This window comes from Drosophila sechellia, chromosome X, assembly GCF_004382195.2.
Source record: "Drosophila sechellia strain sech25 chromosome X, ASM438219v1, whole genome shotgun sequence".
In the NCBI taxonomy this organism is placed as follows: Eukaryota; Metazoa; Arthropoda; class Insecta; order Diptera; family Drosophilidae; genus Drosophila; species Drosophila sechellia.
Window position 1 is genome coordinate 22,841,509 of NC_045954.1, and position 19,919 is coordinate 22,861,427.

Genomic DNA, 19,919 nt, shown 5'->3' on the forward strand with positions numbered 1-19,919 from the left:
TGTTGTTTGGGTAGATTTTTCCGCGTTCACTACGATGTTCCACCTGCTGAGCCAGGGATGTAGCGCGTCCATTTGCCTTTGGATTGTTTCGGAGGCTTCTCGTGGGTCGGATGAGGAGGCGAGGAAAGCCGTGTCATCTGCATAAGTCGCTATAGTTAGGTTCCTGGAGGGGATTATGGGAAGGTCTGCGGTGTAAAGGGTGTACAGTATTGGTCCGAGCACACTGCCTTGCGGAACTCCAGCTCTGATCATTCTGGGTAGGCTTATTGCACTTCCGCATCTGACTTGGAATGCTCTTCCCTCAGTGTAGGATTTGAGGAGGGTAAAATGGGGGCTTGGGAGGTAGGATTTGAGTTTATGGAGGAGTCCAGGATGCCAAACTCTGTCGAATGCCTGCTTCACGTCGAGCATTACAGCGCAGCAGTATTTCTTTTGCTCGAATGCCTCGAGGATCCGTTCGACTAGCCGGTGGCATTGCTCTGGTGTTCCGTGGGAGCGCCTGAAGCCAAACTGGTGATCGGGGATCAAACCAGCCTCATCCAGTACTGGCAATACTCTGCGCAAAAATACTCTTTCGAGTATTTTGGAGAGGATTGCCAGCAAACTAATCGGACGATAGGAGGCGAGATTGGCTTCAGGCTTACCAGGCTTGAGGAGGACAATAACCTCTGCTCTTTTCCACTCCTCCGGGAAGTACCCTAGCCGGAAGCAGCTGTTGTAAATGCTGGCCAGCATTTGTGTGCAGCGGGATGGGAGCATTTTTAGGGCCGCCGCATCTATACGATCCAGGCCTGGAGATTTGTTGTTCTTCAGTAGAGCAATCTCCTGCGCAACTTCCTCAGGGTCGACTGGTTCCAACGGGGGACCGGGAGAGCTTGGGCTATTGAGAAACCGGGCTGTTTCAGCATGTTCTTCGGCAGTGCAGCAGTCGAACGGAGAGAAGGCGTTGTAAAGGTGTTCGGCGAAAGCTTCTGCTCTTTCAGCATCCGAAAGGCACCAGGATCCATCTGCTTTGCGCACTGCGGAAACCTTTTTGGCTGGTCGTTTAATGTGGCGGGTGACGTTCCACAGATTGTGGTCTGGGTCCCCGGGAGAGAGTTCCTCGAGGAATCTGAGGAAGGAGTCCTGGCGTAGGCTGGAGATCTTGTCCTTCAACTCCTTTGTGGCGTGATTGAGCGCTGTTTTGTCTCTTGGATTGCGCGTCAAGAACCAAACTCTCCTGAGACGCCTCTTCTCAGTCACGAGTGCCGCAATTTCCGGGGACCAGAGGTGGAGGTCCCTGCTAGGTGTTCTCGCAGTCTTTGGTGGCGGTGGGCTTGCGAATTCCGCAGCGTTTTGCATCTGCCTGGTGAGATTCCCGATAGCTTCATCAATGTTCCTGGGTGTGTTGAGGATGGGGTTCGGATTGACGGTGGAGAGCATCCAGGACGCGAACTTGGCGGCGTCGGTATATTTTCCAGTGAGCCTTCTGAGCGGGGTTTTCCTGAGGACTGGCGTGTTGATTAGCACGTTTATTGCACAGTGGTCTGACAGGAGATCAGCATTTGTTGTGCAGCTGATCTTCGCATGCCCTATGCCTTTCGACACAGCAAAGTCCAGTAGGTCTGGAGTCTTGAGGGGATTCGTTGGCCAGTGAGTGGGCTCGCCAGTGGAGTGGCAGTCCAGTCGGTGGCGTTGCAGGTACCCAAACAGAGTTTTCCCTTTGGGGTTGTTGGCGCGCGATCCCCACCAAGAATGTTTGGCGTTATAATCTCCAGCTGCTATGAAGCGGGGCCCAAAATGCTCGAAGAACTCACTGAGGTGAGATGCTGTTATGCGGTATCTGGGGGGAAAGTAGACCGCTCCAATGTCTAAATCTCCTTGCGGGCTGACAATCCTGATGACAGGACATTGTGCCCAGTCTTGCTGAAACGCGGGCAGCTCTAGGTATTGAATACCGCTCCTGATGAGGATGGCTGCTCCACCGCGTGCTCTGCCAGAAGGATGGTCTGCATGGATGAGGTCATATCCGCTGATATTAAAGTGGGATCTGGGGGAGAAGTGGGTTTCGGCTACGAGTAGGATATCGATCTGGTGGGTCTTCAGATGGTGCTCGACTATGGCCTTGCTGTTCTGCAGGCCGTTCGCATTCCAGACGACTAGGTGGAGCTTTAGTTGCATGACTTGCTGTTGAGAATGGTGGCCACCAGCTGTGTCATCTGGGTGAACATGCGCTCCATCATCCTTTCCATCATTCCTTCCATGCGAGCGAACATCGCTTCTATCTGACCGGAGTGTGGGGTTTCTGTTTGGGTTTGGACTGGGGTTGTGGGATTCTGCGGTGCTGCGTGCACTCCGTTGAGGGCGTCTCGGTAGCTCCTGCCAGAGGTGACGTTTGGTGATGCCACGGGCGGCGCCTTGTTAGCATTAGCGACGGGCCTTGTTTTCGGAGCAGCGAGTGCTTTGGCCCTTTTGTATGCAGGGCATCCCTTGAAAGACGCAGGATGGTCCGCCTGGCAGTGGAAGCAGCACGCTTTGTCGTCCTCCCTCTTCTCACATGCCCTCGATTCGTGAGGGCCTCCACACTTTACACATCGGTATTCCAGGAAGCAGTAACGCTGTGTATGACCGAATCCTTGGCACCTGAAGCATTGAGGCACGTCGTTGAACTTCTGCGGCGGTTCAATGGTTACTACCGACCTGCAGATCCGCTTGACTTGGTAGACGTCTTTGTTGTTGCTGGAAGGCTCCAGGTTGGCGAAGAATATTCCCAGCGGTTCTTTAGTTCTTCTGCCAATGGGATTGTGCAGATCTCTAACAGCGTGCCCTTGTCTGCGAAGGTCTTCAATGATTTCCTCACGATCGGTGGAGTGGTGGAGTCCTTTGATGACAACCTTGTATGCACGTTCATCTTTCGGCTGGAAAGTCCGATGCCTCTTGTTTTGGGCCACAAGTTGGAGACGCAGAGCTGTATAGGACTCTTTGTCCGGCATCATGACACGTACGTTGTTGCCATTCACGGTCTTGTAGGTAAAATTGTTCTTCGGGCCTACAAGAGTCGTGATCATCTTGACGAGTGCCGAGATGTTGGTCACATCGGGGATAAAAATCGGAGGTGGCTTGATGGTCTTCGGGGTGGGCTTTGGTTTCTCGGGGGTCTTGGGCTTGGAATCGTCTTTAGGTCCGGGTTCGTCATCAGAGCTCTCTTGGTCGTACTCGTCTTCTTCGGTCGAGAGTAAAGCGAAGGCGTTGTTGGCGAGCTTCTTGCGCAGAGCTGCGCTAGTGCTTGGCTTATCTTCCAGCTCCTCTCCCTGTGCTTTCTTTGCCGGTTTTCGCTTTATCTCGCCCGGCTCTGTATGCGAGGTGCTTCCCTCGCTGCTGGAGCTGCTCTTGCGTGTTCTCAGAGCCTTTTTGCGTGGTGTTGTTCCAAGCTTGTGGGTGCGCGGGGGGCCTGCCAGTCCATCTTCTCCAAAGTTGATAAGGAGTGAGGAGGGGGGGGGGGGGGAAGCTGGGCACCGTAAGCCGGTGAGCCAGGCAGCACGTGGCTGCTGCTTTGCAATTATACCGCTGCTTCGAGCACTGGGTTTTTTGCGCTGATAACACGCACACTCGGGTGTGCGATGGTGTTAGTGCGAACTACCGTTAGGTACGTTGGCTGGGCCAATCAAAACGCGCGACAAGATCACGCGACGCGAAGTGGCTGGGCACAAGTAACGGGACTTACAACTGTGAACAATTTGCTAACAATTTGCTAACAATTTGCTGTCGATCCGCAGGCACGTCTGCACTCGTCGAGTGTTCGATCGCGACTCTCATCAATTTAGTGACGCATATGATATTGTCCCTATCATATAATTAATATAAAGACTTTAATGGATTGTGTCAAGTTGCCAAACACCTCGTCATCAATTTAGTGACGCATATGATATTGTCCCTATCATATAATTAATATAAAGACTTTAATGAATTGTGTCAAGTTGCCAAACACCTCGTCATCAATTTAGTGACGCATATGATATTGTCCCTATCATATAATTTTTGATATAAAGACTTTAAAGAATTGTATCAAGTTGCCAAACACCTCGTCATCAATTTAGTGACGCATATGATATTGTCCCTATCATATAATTAATATACAGACTTTAATGAATTGTGTCAAGTTGCCAAACACCTCGTCATCAATTTAGTGACGCATATGATATTGTCCTTATCATATAATTTTTGATATAAAGACTTTAAAGAATTGAATCAAGTTGCCAAACACCTCGTCATCAATTTAGTGACGCATATGATATTGTCCCTATCATATAATTAATATAAAGACTTTAATGGATTGTGTCAAGTTGCCAAACACCTCGTCATCAATTTAGTGACGCATATGATATTGTCCCTATCATATAATTAATATAAAGACTTTAATGAATTGTGTCAAGTTGCCAAACACCTCGTCATCAATTTAGTGACGCATATGATATTGTCCTTATCATATAATTTTTGATATAAAGACTTTAAAGAATTGTATCAAGTTGCCAAACACCTCGTCATCAATTTAGTGACGCATATGATATTGTCCCTATCATATAATTAATATAAAGACTTTAATGGATTGTGTCAAGTTGCCAAACACCTCGTCATCAATTTAGTGACGCATATGATATTGTCCTTATCATATAATTTTTGATATAAAGACTTTAAAGAATTGTATCAAGTTGCCAAACACCTCGTCATCAATTTAGTGACGCATATGATATTGTCCCTATCATATAATTAATATACAGACTTTAATGAATTGTGTCAAGTTGCCAAACACCTCGTCATCAATTTAGTGACGCATATGATATTGTCCCTATCATATAATTTTTGATATATAGACTTTAAAGAATTGTATCAAGTTGCCAAACACCTCGTCATCAATTTAGTGACGCATATGATATTGTCCCTATCATATAATTAATATAAAGACTTTAATGGATTGTGTCAAGTTGCCAAACACCTCGTCATCAATTTAGTGACGCATATGATATTGTCCTTATTATATAATTTTTGATATAAAGACTTTAAAGAATTGTATCAAGTTGCCAAACACCTCGTCATCAATTTAGTGACGCATATGATATTGTCCCTATCATATAATTAATATACAGACTCTAATGAATTGTGTCAAGTTGCCAAACACCTCGTCATCAATTTAGTGACGCATATGATATTGTCCCTATCATATAATTTTTGATATAAAGACTTTAAAGAATTGTATCAAGTTGCCAAACACCTCGTCATCAATTTAGTGACGCATATGATATTGTCCCTTTCATATAATTAATATAAAGACTTTAATGGATTGTGTCAAGTTGCCAAACACCTCGTCATCAACTACTATATTATGGTTGCGCCGACCTCTCATATTGTATTCTCTTATGTGTTCATAGGATTTTGACAATTATACGAGTAAATTAAATAATATACATATGAAAATGATTAATTATTATATGTATAAGGGAAAAAATGATGAAATATTCCCATATTATCTTAGTATTATAGAGGAAAGACCGTTGCCGACCTCTGATATTGTTCAAACTTATGTATTTATATGATTTTGGCAATTATATGAGTAAATTAAAAAATATACATATGAAAATGGTTAATTATTATATGTATATGGGAAAAAATGCTAAGATATTCCCATATTCTCTTAGTATTATAGAGAAAAGCCATTTAAGTGAGAGGGTATAGTAGTGTAAACGACCGGAATTACGACAGAGGGTTCAAAAACTACTATAGGTAGGCAGTGGTTGCCGACCTCTCATATTGTTCAAAACTTATGTATTCATATGATTTTGGCAATTGTATGAGTAAATTAAATAATATACATATGAAAATGATTAATTATTATATGTATAAGGGAAAAAATGCTGAAATATTCCCACATTCTCTTAGTATTATAGAGAAAATCCATTATAGTGAGAGGGTATAGTAGTGTAAACGACCGGAATTACGACAGAGGGTTCAAAAACTACTATAGGTAGGCAGTGGTTGCCGACCTCTCATATTGTTCAAAACTTATGTATTCATATGAATTTGGCAATTATATGAGTAAATTAAATAATATACATATGAAAATGATTAATTATTATATGTATAAGGGAAAAAATGCTGAAATATTCCCACATTCTCTTAGTATTATAGAGAAAATCCATTATAGTGAGAGGGTATAGTAGTGTAAACGACCGGAATTACGACAGAGGGTTCAAAAACTACTATAGGTAGGCAGTGGTTGCCGACCTCTCATATTGTTCAAAACTTATGTATTCATATGATTTTGGCAATTATATGATTAAATTAAATAATATACATATGAAAATGGTTAATTATTATATGTATATGGGAAAAAATGCAGAGATATTCCCATATTCTCTTAGTATTATAGAGAAAAGCCATTTAAGTGAGAGGGTATAGTAGTGTAAACGACCGGAATTACGACAGAGGGTTCAAAAACTACTATAGGTAGGCAGTGGTTGCCGACCTCTCATATTGTTCAAAACTTATGTATTCATATGATTTTGGCAATTGTATGAGTAAATTAAATAATATACATACGAAAATGATTAATTATTATATGTATATGGGAAAAAATGCAGAGATATTCCCATATTCTCTTAGTATTATAGAGAAAAGCCATTTAAGTGAGAGGGTATAGTAGTGTAAACCACCGGAATTACGACAGAGGGTTCAAAAACTACTATAGGTAGGCAGTGGTTGCCGACCTCTCATATTGTTCAAAACTTATGTATTCATATGATTTTGGCAATTGTATGAGTAAATTAAATAATATACATATGAAAATGATTAATTATTATATGTATAAGGGAAAAAATGCTGAAATATTCCCACATTCTCTTAGTATTATAGAGAAAATCCATTATAGTGAGAGGGTATAGTAGTGTAAACGACCGGAATTACGACAGAGGGTTCAAAAACTACTATAGGTAGGCAGTGGTTGCCGACCTCTCATATTGTTCAAAACTTATGTATTCATATGATTTTGGCAATTATATGATTAAATTAAATAATATACATATGAAAATGGTTAATTATTATATGTATATGGGAAAAAATGCTGAGATATTCCCATATTCTCTTAGTATTATAGAGAAAAGCCATTTAAGTGAGAGGGTATAGTAGTGTAAACGACCGGAATTACGACAGAGGGTTCAAAAACTACTATAGGTAGGCAGTGGTTGCCGACCTCTCATATTGTTCAAAACTTATGTATTCATATGATTTTGGCAATTGTATGAGTAAATTAAATAATATACATATGAAAATGATTAATTATTATATGTATAAGGGAAAAAATGCTGAAATATTCCCACATTCTCTTAGTATTATAGAGAAAATCCATTATAGTGAGAGGGTATAGTAGTGTAAACGACCGGAATTACGACAGAGGGTTCAAAAACTACTATAGGTAGGCAGTGGTTGCCGACCTCTCATATTGTTCAAAACTTATGTATTCATATGATTTTGGCAATTATATGATTAAATTAAATAATATACATATGAAAATGGTTAATTATTATATGTATATGGGAAAAAATGCTGAGATATTCCCATATTCTCTTAGTATTATAGAGAAAAGCCATTATAGTGAGAGGGTATAGTAGTGTAAACGACCGGAATTACGACAGAGGGTTCAAAAACTACTATAGGTAGGCAGTGGTTGCCGACCTCTCATATTGTTCAAAACTTATGTATTCATATGAATTTGGCAATTATATGAGTAAATTAAATAATAAACATATAAAAATTAATATTTATTATATGTATAAAAAAAAAATAATCATATTATATATGAATAATGGAAAAAAAATGAAATGTTCCTATAATCTCTTAATATATAAGAGAATAGACCGTATGTTGGGTGGCAAACGGAATTGAAAATACCCGCTTTGAGGACAGCGGGTTCAAAAACTACTATAGGTAGGCAGTGGTTGCCGACCTCCCGCATTATTCGAAATATTTATTTCGGATTATGTTTATATTGGTTACATAAAATAAAGTATATTATTATCCGTACAAATTTGTTTCTCAGTTCTATAGAACACGGGACTTGGCTCCGCGGATAATAGGAATATACGCTTTTTAGATAATATCGTTGAAACAAAAGTCAAGTTTCTATTATATATAGAATAACAAATCGTTTCCATATATTATCGTTAATTTTTGGAGGCAGGCAAATATTAATTTATTACCTGCCGTATAGTTGGATTATTATATCGTTACGGTATAATACAAATATGGATTCTTATGAAAGAAATATAAAATTATATATTAAATGTGGAAATATTATCATATGCGCTTGGTTTTATGTTATATATTACCAGAGAGATATATGAAAAGAGATAAATTTTAAATTTATCTTCAAAATGCAAATGATTTAACTTAATATTTATATTGGTTAAACAAAAATTGTACATGTGTGGATACAATAATTATGTATGTTGGAAATAAAATGATATTTTATAATGAAATATGTATATATAAAAAGATAAAATTATAGAAACATATATATTACAATAATTATATGAAATTCTTGTTATATTGGTAAAACAAGTATAAATTAAAAATGAAAATATGGATTACGAATGCTATATAAAAATGGCCGTAATCGAATAGATTTTTTACTTATATTTATATATTTAAAATTTTACCCAAAGGCGAAATATTGAATTTTATTCAATATAATAAAAATCATGGAATTATATAAAGTGAAAAATCTATATATCTATTATATTGCTTATTTCGATTCAAAAAATATGAATGGAATATGAAGGAAAAACATTATTCTGGTTGATCCTGCCAGTAGTTATATGCTTGTCTCAAAGATTAAGCCATGCATGTCTAAGTACACACGAATTAAAAGTGAAACCGCAAAAGGCTCATTATATCAGTTATGGTTCCTTAGATCGTTAACAGTTACTTGGATAACTGTGGTAATTCTAGAGCTAATACATGCAATTAAAACATGAACCTTATGGGACATGTGCTTTTATTAGGCTAAAACCAAGCGATCGCAAGATCGTTATATTGGTTGAACTCTAGATAACATGCAGATCGTATGGTCTTGTACCGACGACAGATCTTTCAAATGTCTGCCCTATCAACTTTTGATGGTAGTATCTAGGACTACCATGGTTGCAACGGGTAACGGGGAATCAGGGTTCGATTCCGGAGAGGGAGCCTGAGAAACGGCTACCACATCTAAGGAAGGCAGCAGGCGCGTAAATTACCCACTCCCAGCTCGGGGAGGTAGTGACGAAAAATAACAATACAGGACTCATATCCGAGGCCCTGTAATTGGAATGAGTACACTTTAAATCCTTTAACAAGGACCAATTGGAGGGCAAGTCTGGTGCCAGCAGCCGCGGTAATTCCAGCTCCAATAGCGTATATTAAAGTTGTTGCGGTTAAAACGTTCGTAGTTGAACTTGTGCTTCATACGGGTAGTACAACTTACAATTGTGGTTAGTACTATACCTTTATGTATGTAAGCGTATTACCGGTGGAGTTCTTATATGTGATTAAATACTTGTATTTTTTCATATGTTCCTCCTATTTAAAAACCTGCACTAGTGCTCTTAAACGAGTGTTATTGTGGGCCGGTACTATTACTTTGAACAAATTAGAGTGCTTAAAGCAGGCTTCAAATGCCTGAATATTCTGTGCATGGGATAATGAAATAAGACCTCTGTTCTGCTTTCATTGGTTTTCAGATCAAGAGGTAATGATTAATAGAAGCAGTTTGGGGGCATTAGTATTACGACGCGAGAGGTGAAATTCTTGGACCGTCGTAAGACTAACTTAAGCGAAAGCATTTGCCAAAGATGTTTTCATTAATCAAGAACGAAAGTTAGAGGTTCGAAGGCGATCAGATACCGCCCTAGTTCTAACCATAAACGATGCCAGCTAGCAATTGGGTGTAGCTACTTTTATGGCTCTCTCAGTCGCTTCCCGGGAAACCAAAGCTTTTGGGCTCCGGGGGAAGTATGGTTGCAAAGCTGAAACTTAAAGGAATTGACGGAAGGGCACCACCAGGAGTGGAGCCTGCGGCTTAATTTGACTCAACACGGGAAAACTTACCAGGTCCGAACATAAGTGTGTAAGACAGATTGATAGCTCTTTCTCGAATCTATGGGTGGTGGTGCATGGCCGTTCTTAGTTCGTGGAGTGATTTGTCTGGTTAATTCCGATAACGAACGAGACTCAAATATATTAAATAGATATCTTCAGGATTATGGTGCTGAAGCTTATGTTAGCCTTCATTCATGGTGGCAGTAAAATGTTTATTGTGTTTGAATGTGTTTATGTAAGTGGAGCCGTACCTGTTGGTTTGTCCCATTATAAGGACACTAGCTTCTTAAATGGACAAATTGCGTCTAGCAATAATGAGATTGAGCAATAACAGGTCTGTGATGCCCTTAGATGTCCTGGGCTGCACGCGCGCTACAATGAAAGTATCAACGTGTATTTCCTAGACCGAGAGGTCCGGGTAAACCGCTGAACCACTTTCATGCTTGGGATTGTGAACTGAAACTGTTCACATGAACTTGGAATTCCCAGTAAGTGTGAGTCATTAACTCGCATTGATTACGTCCCTGCCCTTTGTACACACCGCCCGTCGCTACTACCGATTGAATTATTTAGTGAGGTCTCCGGACGTGATCACTGTGACGCCTTGCGTGTTACGGTTGTTTCGCAAAAGTTGACCGAACTTGATTATTTAGAGGAAGTAAAAGTCGTAACAAGGTTTCCGTAGGTGAACCTGCGGAAGGATCATTATTGTATAATATCCTTATCGTTAATAAATATTTGTTATAATACAAATAAATACAATTTACCAAAATAAAAATATTACAAAATGATTCCACGGAATCAAAAGTTAAAGTCAAAATAAAATGAAGATGGCTTTTATTTTATATGTGGGGCTTGGCAACCTCATAAAAAGACTTTAACATTATTAATGTTGCTGTGCGTATTTGTGGCAGTACTTACTACAACAACGGCGTTTCCTATAAAAACAAATTCTCGAAAATGGAAATCGAAGAAACTAAACTAAATTCGAAAGTAGAAGTCGAATTAAAATAAAAATAATTTTGAATGTGTGGTAATCAAAATAAGTGTGTGTGTATATGGACCATAATATACACGCGTTGCGAATATGTATTGTTCATCTATGTTATGAGCATACGTTGGCTAATGCAACAACCTAAAATATACAATGTTTGTACCTGTCATCCATCAGGTTAATGTTTTATATAAATTTTGCAGTATGTGTCACCCAAAATAGCAAACCATAACCAGATTATTATGATACATAATGCTTATATGAAACTAAGACATTTCGCAACATTTATTTTAGGTATAAAAATAAATTTATTGAAGGAATTGATATATGCCAGTAAAATGGTGTATTTTTAATTTCTTTCAATAAAAACAATATTGACATTATATAAAATTGAATTATAAAACTCTAAGCGGTGGATCACTCGGCTCATGGGTCGATGAAGAACGCAGCAAACTGTGCGTCATCGTGTGAACTGCAGGACACATGAACATCGACATTTTGAACGCATATCGCAGTCCATGCTGTTATGTACTTTAATTAATTTTATAGTGCTGCTTGGACTACATATGGTTGAGGGTTGTAAGACTATGCTAATTAAGTTGTTTATAAATTTTTTATAAGCATATGGTATATTATTGGATTAAATAATGATTTTATTCATAATATTAAAAAAGAAATGAAAAACATTATCTCACATTTGAATGTGAAAAACGAAGAGAAATATTTTCTTTTTCAATCAAATAATACTGAGAAATGTCTAGCATAAAAAATTGAAATATTTTTCATCTAGAATTGTCTCTTATTAATGATTCGGAAAAAGAAAAATCTTGGTTTTGTTATTATTCTTCGTTGGTTCGTTAAATGGATAAAAATGACTTTGCTTACAAGAACTATTGGAACTATTTATAACGAATTTAATTGATTGTTTTATCATTTATATATAAAGAATTTATGGCAAAATATAGTTATATATACAACCTCAACTCATATGGGACTACCCCCTGAATTTAAGCATATTAATTAGGGGAGGAAAAGAAACTAACAAGGATTTTCTTAGTAGCGGCGAGCGAAAAGAAAACAGTTCAGCACTAAGTCACTTTGTCTATATGGCAAATGTGAGATGCAGTGTATGGAGCGTCAATATTCTAGTATGAGAAATTAATGATTTAAGTCCTTCTTAAATGAGGCCATTTACCCATAGAGGGTGCCAGGCCCGTATAACGTTAATGATTGCTAGATGATGTTTCCAAAGAGTCGTGTTGCTTGATAGTGCAGCACTAAGTGGGTGGTAAACTCCATCTAAAACTAAATATAACCATGAGACCGATAGTAAACAAGTACCGTGAGGGAAAGTTGAAAAGAACTCTGAATAGAGAGTTAAACAGTACGTGAAACTGCTTAGAGGTTAAGCCCGATGAACCTGAATATCCGTTATGGAAAATTCATCATTAAAATTGTAATATTTAAATAATATTATTAAGAATAATGTGCATTTTTTCCATATAAGGACATTGTAATCTATTAGCATATCCCAAATTTATCATAAAATATAACTTATAGTTTATTCCAATTAAATTGCTTGCATTTTAACACAGAATAAATGTTATTAATTTGATAAAGTGCTGATAGATTTATATTATTACAGAGCGTTAATTTTTCGGAATTATATAATGGCATAATTATCATTGATTTTTGTGTTTATTATATGCTCTTGTATGATTAACAATGCGAAAGATTCAGGATACCTTCGGGACCCGTCTTGAAACACGGACCAAGGAGTCTAACATATGTGCAAGTTATTGGGATGTAAACCTAATAGCGTAATTAACTTGACTAATAATGGGATTAGTTTTTTAGCTATTTATAGCTAATTAACACAATCCCGGGGCGTTCTATATAGTTATGTATAATGTATATTTATATTATTTATGCCTCTAACTGGAACGTACCTTGAGCATATATGCTGTGACCCGAAAGATGGTGAACTATACTTGATCAGGTTGAAGTCAGGGGAAACCCTGATGGAAGACCGAAACAGTTCTGACGTGCAAATCGATTGTCAGAATTGAGTATAGGGGCGAAAGACCAATCGAACCATCTAGTAGCTGGTTCCTTCCGAAGTTTCCCTCAGGATAGCTGGTGCATTTTAATATTATATAAAATAATCTTATCTGGTAAAGCGAATGATTAGAGGCCTTAGGGTCGAAACGATCTTAACCTATTCTCAAACTTTAAATGGGTAAGAACCTTAACTTTCTTGATATGAAGTTCAAGGTTATGATATAATGTGCCCAGTGGGCCACTTTTGGTAAGCAGAACTGGCGCTGTGGGATGAACCAAACGTAATGTTACGGTGCCCAAATTAACAACTCATGCAGATACCATGAAAGGCGTTGGTTGCTTAAAACAGCAGGACGGTGATCATGGAAGTCGAAATCCGCTAAGGAGTGTGTAACAACTCACCTGCCGAAGCAACTAGCCCTTAAAATGGATGGCGCTTAAGTTGTATACCTATACATTACCGCTAAAGTAGATGATTTATATTACTTGTGATATAAATTTTGAAACTTTAGTGAGTAGGAAGGTACAATGGTATGCGTAGAAGTGTTTGGCGTAAGCCTGCATGGAGCTGCCATTGGTACAGATCTTGGTGGTAGTAGCAAATAATCGAATGAGACCTTGGAGGACTGAAGTGGAGAAGGGTTTCGTGTGAACAGTGGTTGATCACGAGTTAGTCGGTCCTAAGTTCAAGGCGAAAGCCGAAAATTTCAAGTAAAACAAAAATGCCTAACTATATAAACAAAGCGAATATAATACACTTGAATAATTTTGAACGAAAGGGAATACGGTTCCAATTCCGTAACCTGTTGAGTATCCGTTTGTTATTAAATATGGGCCTCGTGCTCATCCTGGCAACAGGAACGACCATAAAGAAGCCGTCGAGAGATATCGGAAGAGTTTTCTTTTCTGTTTTATAGCCGTACTACCATGGAAGTCTTTCGCAGAGAGATATGGTAGATGGGCTAGAAGAGCATGACATATACTGTTGTGTCGATATTTTCTCCTCGGACCTTGAAAATTTATGGTGGGGACACGCAAACTTCTCAACAGGCCGTACCAATATCCGCAGCTGGTCTCCAAGGTGAAGAGTCTCTAGTCGATAGAATAATGTAGGTAAGGGAAGTCGGCAAATTAGATCCGTAACTTCGGGATAAGGATTGGCTCTGAAGATTGAGATAGTCGGGCTTGATTGGGAAACAATAACATGGTTTATGTGCTCGTTCTGGGTAAATAGAGTTTCTAGCATTTATGTTAGTTACTTGTTCCCCGGATAGTTTAGTTACGTAGCCAATTGTGGAACTTTCTTGCTAAAATTTTTAAGAATACTATTTGGGTTAAACCAATTAGTTCTTATCAATTATAACGATTATCAATTAACAATCAATTCAGAACTGGCACGGACTTGGGGAATCCGACTGTCTAATTAAAACAAAGCATTGTGATGGCCCTAGCGGGTGTTGACACAATGTGATTTCTGCCCAGTGCTCTGAATGTCAAAGTGAAGAAATTCAAGTAAGCGCGGGTCAACGGCGGGAGTAACTATGACTCTCTTAAGGTAGCCAAATGCCTCGTCATCTAATTAGTTTTTTTTTTTTTTTTTTTTTTTTTCTTTAGCGTGCGTTTATTTATTTAAAATCTGTCCTAGTGGACAATAATTAAATGGTTTTGCGGGGGAACATTAGCTTAAGGGATACTATTGTACATGTATTTGTGGCGGGTTTTATATGTGTTGTCTATTGTTGTGGAAGATCGAGAGGGTGTCTCCTCATGAGACGTCTGCTTGTTTGGCTATTGTCTAACAGGTTGGTGGCGAGGTGGTTAGGGTGGTTTTCGAGCCTTTTCAGGTATCTCTCGCTGAGCCTGGAGATTTCATCAGCGACTTGTGGGATTCCAAGTTCCCTATGTATGGCGACATTCTCGTGGTAGGGATGCGCATTACAGGCAATTCTCAAGCACCTATTCTGGAACCGCTGTATACGCAGGCGATTCGTGTGGCTTGCCGTGCCCCATAGCTGTATCCCGTAGGTCCAGATGGGCTTGAGAATTGCCTTGTACACCAGGATTTTGTGGTTCTGCCTTAGCTTGGACCCTCTCCCAATAAGCCAATGCATCTGCCTCAGACGCGCATCGGCCTGTATGCGTTTGCTGACGATGTGGGGACGCCAAGTGAGCCTGCGGTCCAGGGTAAGTCCTAGGTACTTGGGTGCGGGTGCGTTGGGAATGATGACTCCGTTTAGCGTGACCGGTGGGCAGTCTCCTCTCCTTAGTGCAAATGTTGTTTGGGTAGATTTTTCCGCGTTCACTACGATGTTCCACCTGCTGAGCCAGGGATGTAGCGCGTCCATTTGCCTTTGGATTGTTTCGGAGGCTTCTCGTGGGTCGGATGAGGAGGCGAGGAAAGCCGTGTCATCTGCATAAGTCGCTATAGTTAGGTTCCTGGAGGGGATTATGGGAAGGTCTGCGGTGTAAAGGGTGTACAGTATTGGTCCGAGCACACTGCCTTGCGGAACTCCAGCTCTGATCAGTCTGGGTAGGCTTATTGCACTTCCGCATCTGACTTGGAATGCTCTTCCCTCAGTGTAGGATTTGAGGAGGGTAAAATGGGGGCTTGGGAGGTAGGATTTGAGTTTATGGAGGAGTCCAGGATGCCAAACTCTGTCGAATGCCTGCTTCACGTCGAGCATTACAGCGCAGCAGTATTTCTTTTGCTCGAATGCCTCGAGGATCCGTTCGACTAGCCGGTGGCATTGCTCTGGTGTTCCGTGGGAGCGCCTGAAGCCAAACTGGTGATCGGGGATCAAACCAGCCTCATCCAGTACTGGCAATACTCTGCGCAAAAATACTCTTTCGAGTATTTTGGAGAGGATTGCCAGCAAACTAATCGGACGATAGGAGGCGAGATTGGCTTCAGGCTTACCAGGCTTGAGGAGGACAATAACCTCTGCTCTTTTCCACTCTTCCGGGAAGTACCCTAGCCGGAAGCAGCTGTTGTAAATGCTGGCCAGCATTTGTGTGCAGCGGGATGGGAGCATTTTTAGGGCCGCCGCATCTATACGATCCAGGCCTGGAGATTTGTTGTTCTTCAGTAGAGCAATCTCCTGCGCAACTTCCTCAGGGTCGACTGGTTCCAACGGGGGACCGGGAGAGCTTGGGCTATTGAGAAACCGGGCTGTTTCAGCATGTTCTTCGGCAGTGCAGCAGTCGAACGGAGAGAAGGCGTTGTAAAGGTGTTCGGCGAAAGCTTCTGCTCTTTCAGCATCCGAAAGGCACCAGGATCCATCTGCTTTGCGCACTGCGGAAACCTTTTTGGCTGGTCGTTAATGTGGCGGGTGACGTTCCACAGATTGTGGTCTGGGTCCCCGGGAGAGAGTTCCTCGAGGAATCTGAGGAAGGAGTCCTGGCGTAGGCTGGAGATCTTGTCCTTCAACTCCTTTGTGGCGTGATTGAGCGCTGTTTTGTCTCTTGGATTGCGCGTCAAGAACCAAACTCTCCTGAGACGCCTCTTCTCAGTCACGAGTGCCGCAATTTCCGGGGACCAGAGGTGGAGGTCCCTGCTAGGTGTTCTCGCAGTCTTTGGTGGCGGTGGGCTTGCGAATTCCGCAGCGTTTTGCATCTGCCTGGTGAGATTCCCGATAGCTTCATCAATGTTCCTGGGTGTGTTGAGGATGGGGTTCGGATTGACGGTGGAGAGCATCCAGGACGCGAACTTGGCGGCGTCGGTATATTTTCCAGTGAGCCTTCTGAGCGGGTTTTCCTGAGGACTGGCGTGTTGATTAGCACGTTTATTGCACAGTGGTCTGACAGGAGATCAGCATTTGTTGTGCAGCTGATCTTCGCATGCCCTATGCCTTTCGACACAGCAAAGTCCAGTAGGTCTGGAGTCTTGAGGGGATTCGTTGGCCAGTGAGTGGCTCGCCAGTGGAGTGGCAGTCCAGTCGGTGGCGTTGCAGGTACCCAAACAGAGTTTTCCCTTGGGGTTGTTGGCGCGCGATCCCCACCAAGAATGTTTGGCGTTATAATCTCCAGCTGCTATGAAGCGGGGCCCAAAATGCTCGAAGAACTCACTGAGGTGAGATGCTGTTATGCGGTATCTGGGGGAAAGTAGACCGCTCCAATGTCTAAATCTCCTTGCGGGCTGACAATCCTGATGACAGGACATTGTGCCCAGTCTGCTGAAAGCGGGCAGCTCTAGGTATTGAATACCGCTCCTGATGAGGATGGCTGCTCCACCGCGTGCTCTGCCAGAAGGATGGTCTGCATGGATGAGGTCATATCCGCTGATATTAAAGTGGGATCTGGGGGAGAAGTGGGTTTCGGCTACGAGTAGGATATCGATCTGGTGGTCTTCAGATGGTGCTCGACTATGGCCTTGCTGTTCTGCAGGCCGTTCGCATTCCAGACGACTAGGTGGGCTTAGTTGCATGACTTGCTGTTGAGAATGGTGGCCACAGCTGTGTCATCTGGGTGAACATGCGCTCCATCATCCTTTCCATCATTCCTTCCATGCGAGCGAACATCGCTTCTATCTGACCGGAGGTGGGGTTTCTGTTTGGGTTGACTGGGGTGTGGGATTCTCGGTGCTGCGTGCACTCCGTTGAGGGCGTCTCGGTAGCTCCTGCCAGAGTGACGTTTGGTGATGCCACGGGCGGCGCCTGTTAGCATTAGCGACGGGCCTTGTTTTCGGAGCAGCGAGTGCTTGCCTTTTGTATGCAGGCATCCCTTGAAAGACGCAGGATGGTCGCCTGGCAGTGGAAGCAGCACGCTTTGTCGTCCTCCCTCTCTCACATGCCCTCGATTCGTGAGGGCCTCCACACTTTACACATCGGTATTCAGGAAGCAGTAACGCTGTGTATGACGAATCCTTGGCACCTGAAGCATTGAGGCACGTCGTTGAACTCTGGCGGTTCAATGGTTACTACCGACCTGCAGATCGCTTGACTTGGTAGACGTCTTTGTTGTTGCTGGAAGGCTCCAGGTTGGCGAAGAATATTCCAGCGTTCTTTAGTTCTTCTGCAATGGGATGTGCAGATCTCTAACAGCGTGCCCTTGTCTGCGAAGGTCTCAATGATTCCTCAGATCGGTGGAGTGGTGGAGTCCTTTGATGACAACCTTGTATGCACGTTCATCTTTCGTGAAAGTCCGATGCCTCTTGTTTTGGGCACAAGTTGGAGACGCAGAGCTGTATAGGACTCTTGTCCGGCATCATGAACGTACGTTGTTGCCATTCACGGTCTGTAGGTAAAATTGTTCTTCGGGCCTACAAGAGTCGTGATCATCTTGACGAGTGCCGAGATGTTGGTCACATCGGGGATAAAATCGGAGGTGGCTTGATGGTCTTCGGTGGGCTTTGGTTTCTCGGGGGTCTTGGGCTTGGAATCGTCTTAGGTCCGGGTTCGTCATCAGAGCTCTCTTGTCGTACTCGTCTTCTTCGGTCGAGAGTAAAGCGAAGGCGTTGTTGGGAGCTTCTTGCGCAGAGCTGCGCTAGTGCTTGGCTTATCTTCCAGCTCCTCTCCCTGTGCTTTCTTTGCCGGTTTTCGCTTTATCTCGCCGGCTCTGTATGCGAGGTGCTTCCCTCGCTGCTGGAGCTGCTCTTGCGTGTTCTCAGAGCCTTTTTGCGTGGTGTTGTTCCAAGCTTGTGGGTGCGCGGGGGGGCCTGCCAGTCCATCTTCTCCAAAGTTGATAAGGATGAGGAGGAGGGGGGGGGGGGGGAAGCTGGGCACCGTAAGCCGGTGAGCCAGGCAGCACGTGGCTGCTGCTTTGCAATTATACCGCTGCTTCGAGCACTGGGTTTTTTGCGCTGATAACACGCACACTCGGGTGTGCGATGGTGTTAGTGCGAACTACCGTTAGGTACGTTGGCTGGGCCAATCAAAACGCGCGACAAGATCACGCGACGCGAAGTGGCTGGGCACAAGTAACGGGACTTACAACTGTGAACAATTTGCTAACAATTTGCTAACAATTTGCTGTCGATCCGCAGGCACGTCTGCACTCGTCGAGTGTTCGATCGCGATCTGATCTAATTAGTGACGCGCATGAATGGATTAACGAGATTCCTACTGTCCCTATCTACTATCTAAGCGAAACCACAGCCAAGGGAACGGGCTTGGAATAATTAGCGGGGAAAGAAGACCTTTTGAGCTTGACTCTAATCTGGCAGTGTAAGGAGACATAAGAGGTGTAGAATAAGTGGGAGATATTAGACCTCGGTTTGGTATCGTCAATGAAATACCACTACTCTTATTGTTTCTTACTTACTTGATTAAATGAACGTGTAACATTTCCTAGCATTATACGGATATATTTAATTATATATTATGGTATTGGGTTTTGATGCAAGCTTCTTGATAAAGTATCACGAGTTTGTTATATAATCGCAAAACAAATTCTTTAATAAACGATGCTTTATGTTTTTTGATTTGAAAATTTGGTATAACTCCAATTACTCAGGTATGATCCAATTCAAGGACATTGCAGGTAGGGAGTTTGACTGGGGCGGTACATCTCTCAAATAATACGGAGGGTGTCCCAAGGCGCTCAGTGCGGACAAGAAACCACACATAAGCAAAAGGGCAATGCTGACTTGATCTCGGTGTTCAGTACACACAGGGACAGCAAAAGCTCGGCCTATCGATCCTTTTTGTTTAAAGAGTTTTTAACAAGAGGTGTCAGAAAAGTTACCATAGGATAACTGGCTTGTGGCGGCACGCGTTCATAGCGACGTCGCTTTGATCCTTCGATGTCGGCTCTTCCTATC

General features: G+C 41.9%; 2 non-coding genes across 2 annotated transcripts; both read left to right on the plus strand.

Annotated features, from left to right (window-relative positions):
- The first annotated feature begins 8,819 nt into the window (after positions 1-8,819).
- LOC116802376 lies at positions 8,820-10,815 on the plus strand. The gene has a single exon (XR_004362718.1). It is a non-coding gene; the product is annotated as a small subunit ribosomal RNA (ribosomal RNA).
- A 687-nt stretch (positions 10,816-11,502) lies between these two features.
- Positions 11,503-11,681, plus strand: LOC116802373. Its single transcript, XR_004362715.1, has one exon. It is a non-coding gene; the product is annotated as a 5.8S ribosomal RNA (ribosomal RNA).
- The last annotated feature ends 8,238 nt before the right edge of the window (positions 11,682-19,919 follow it).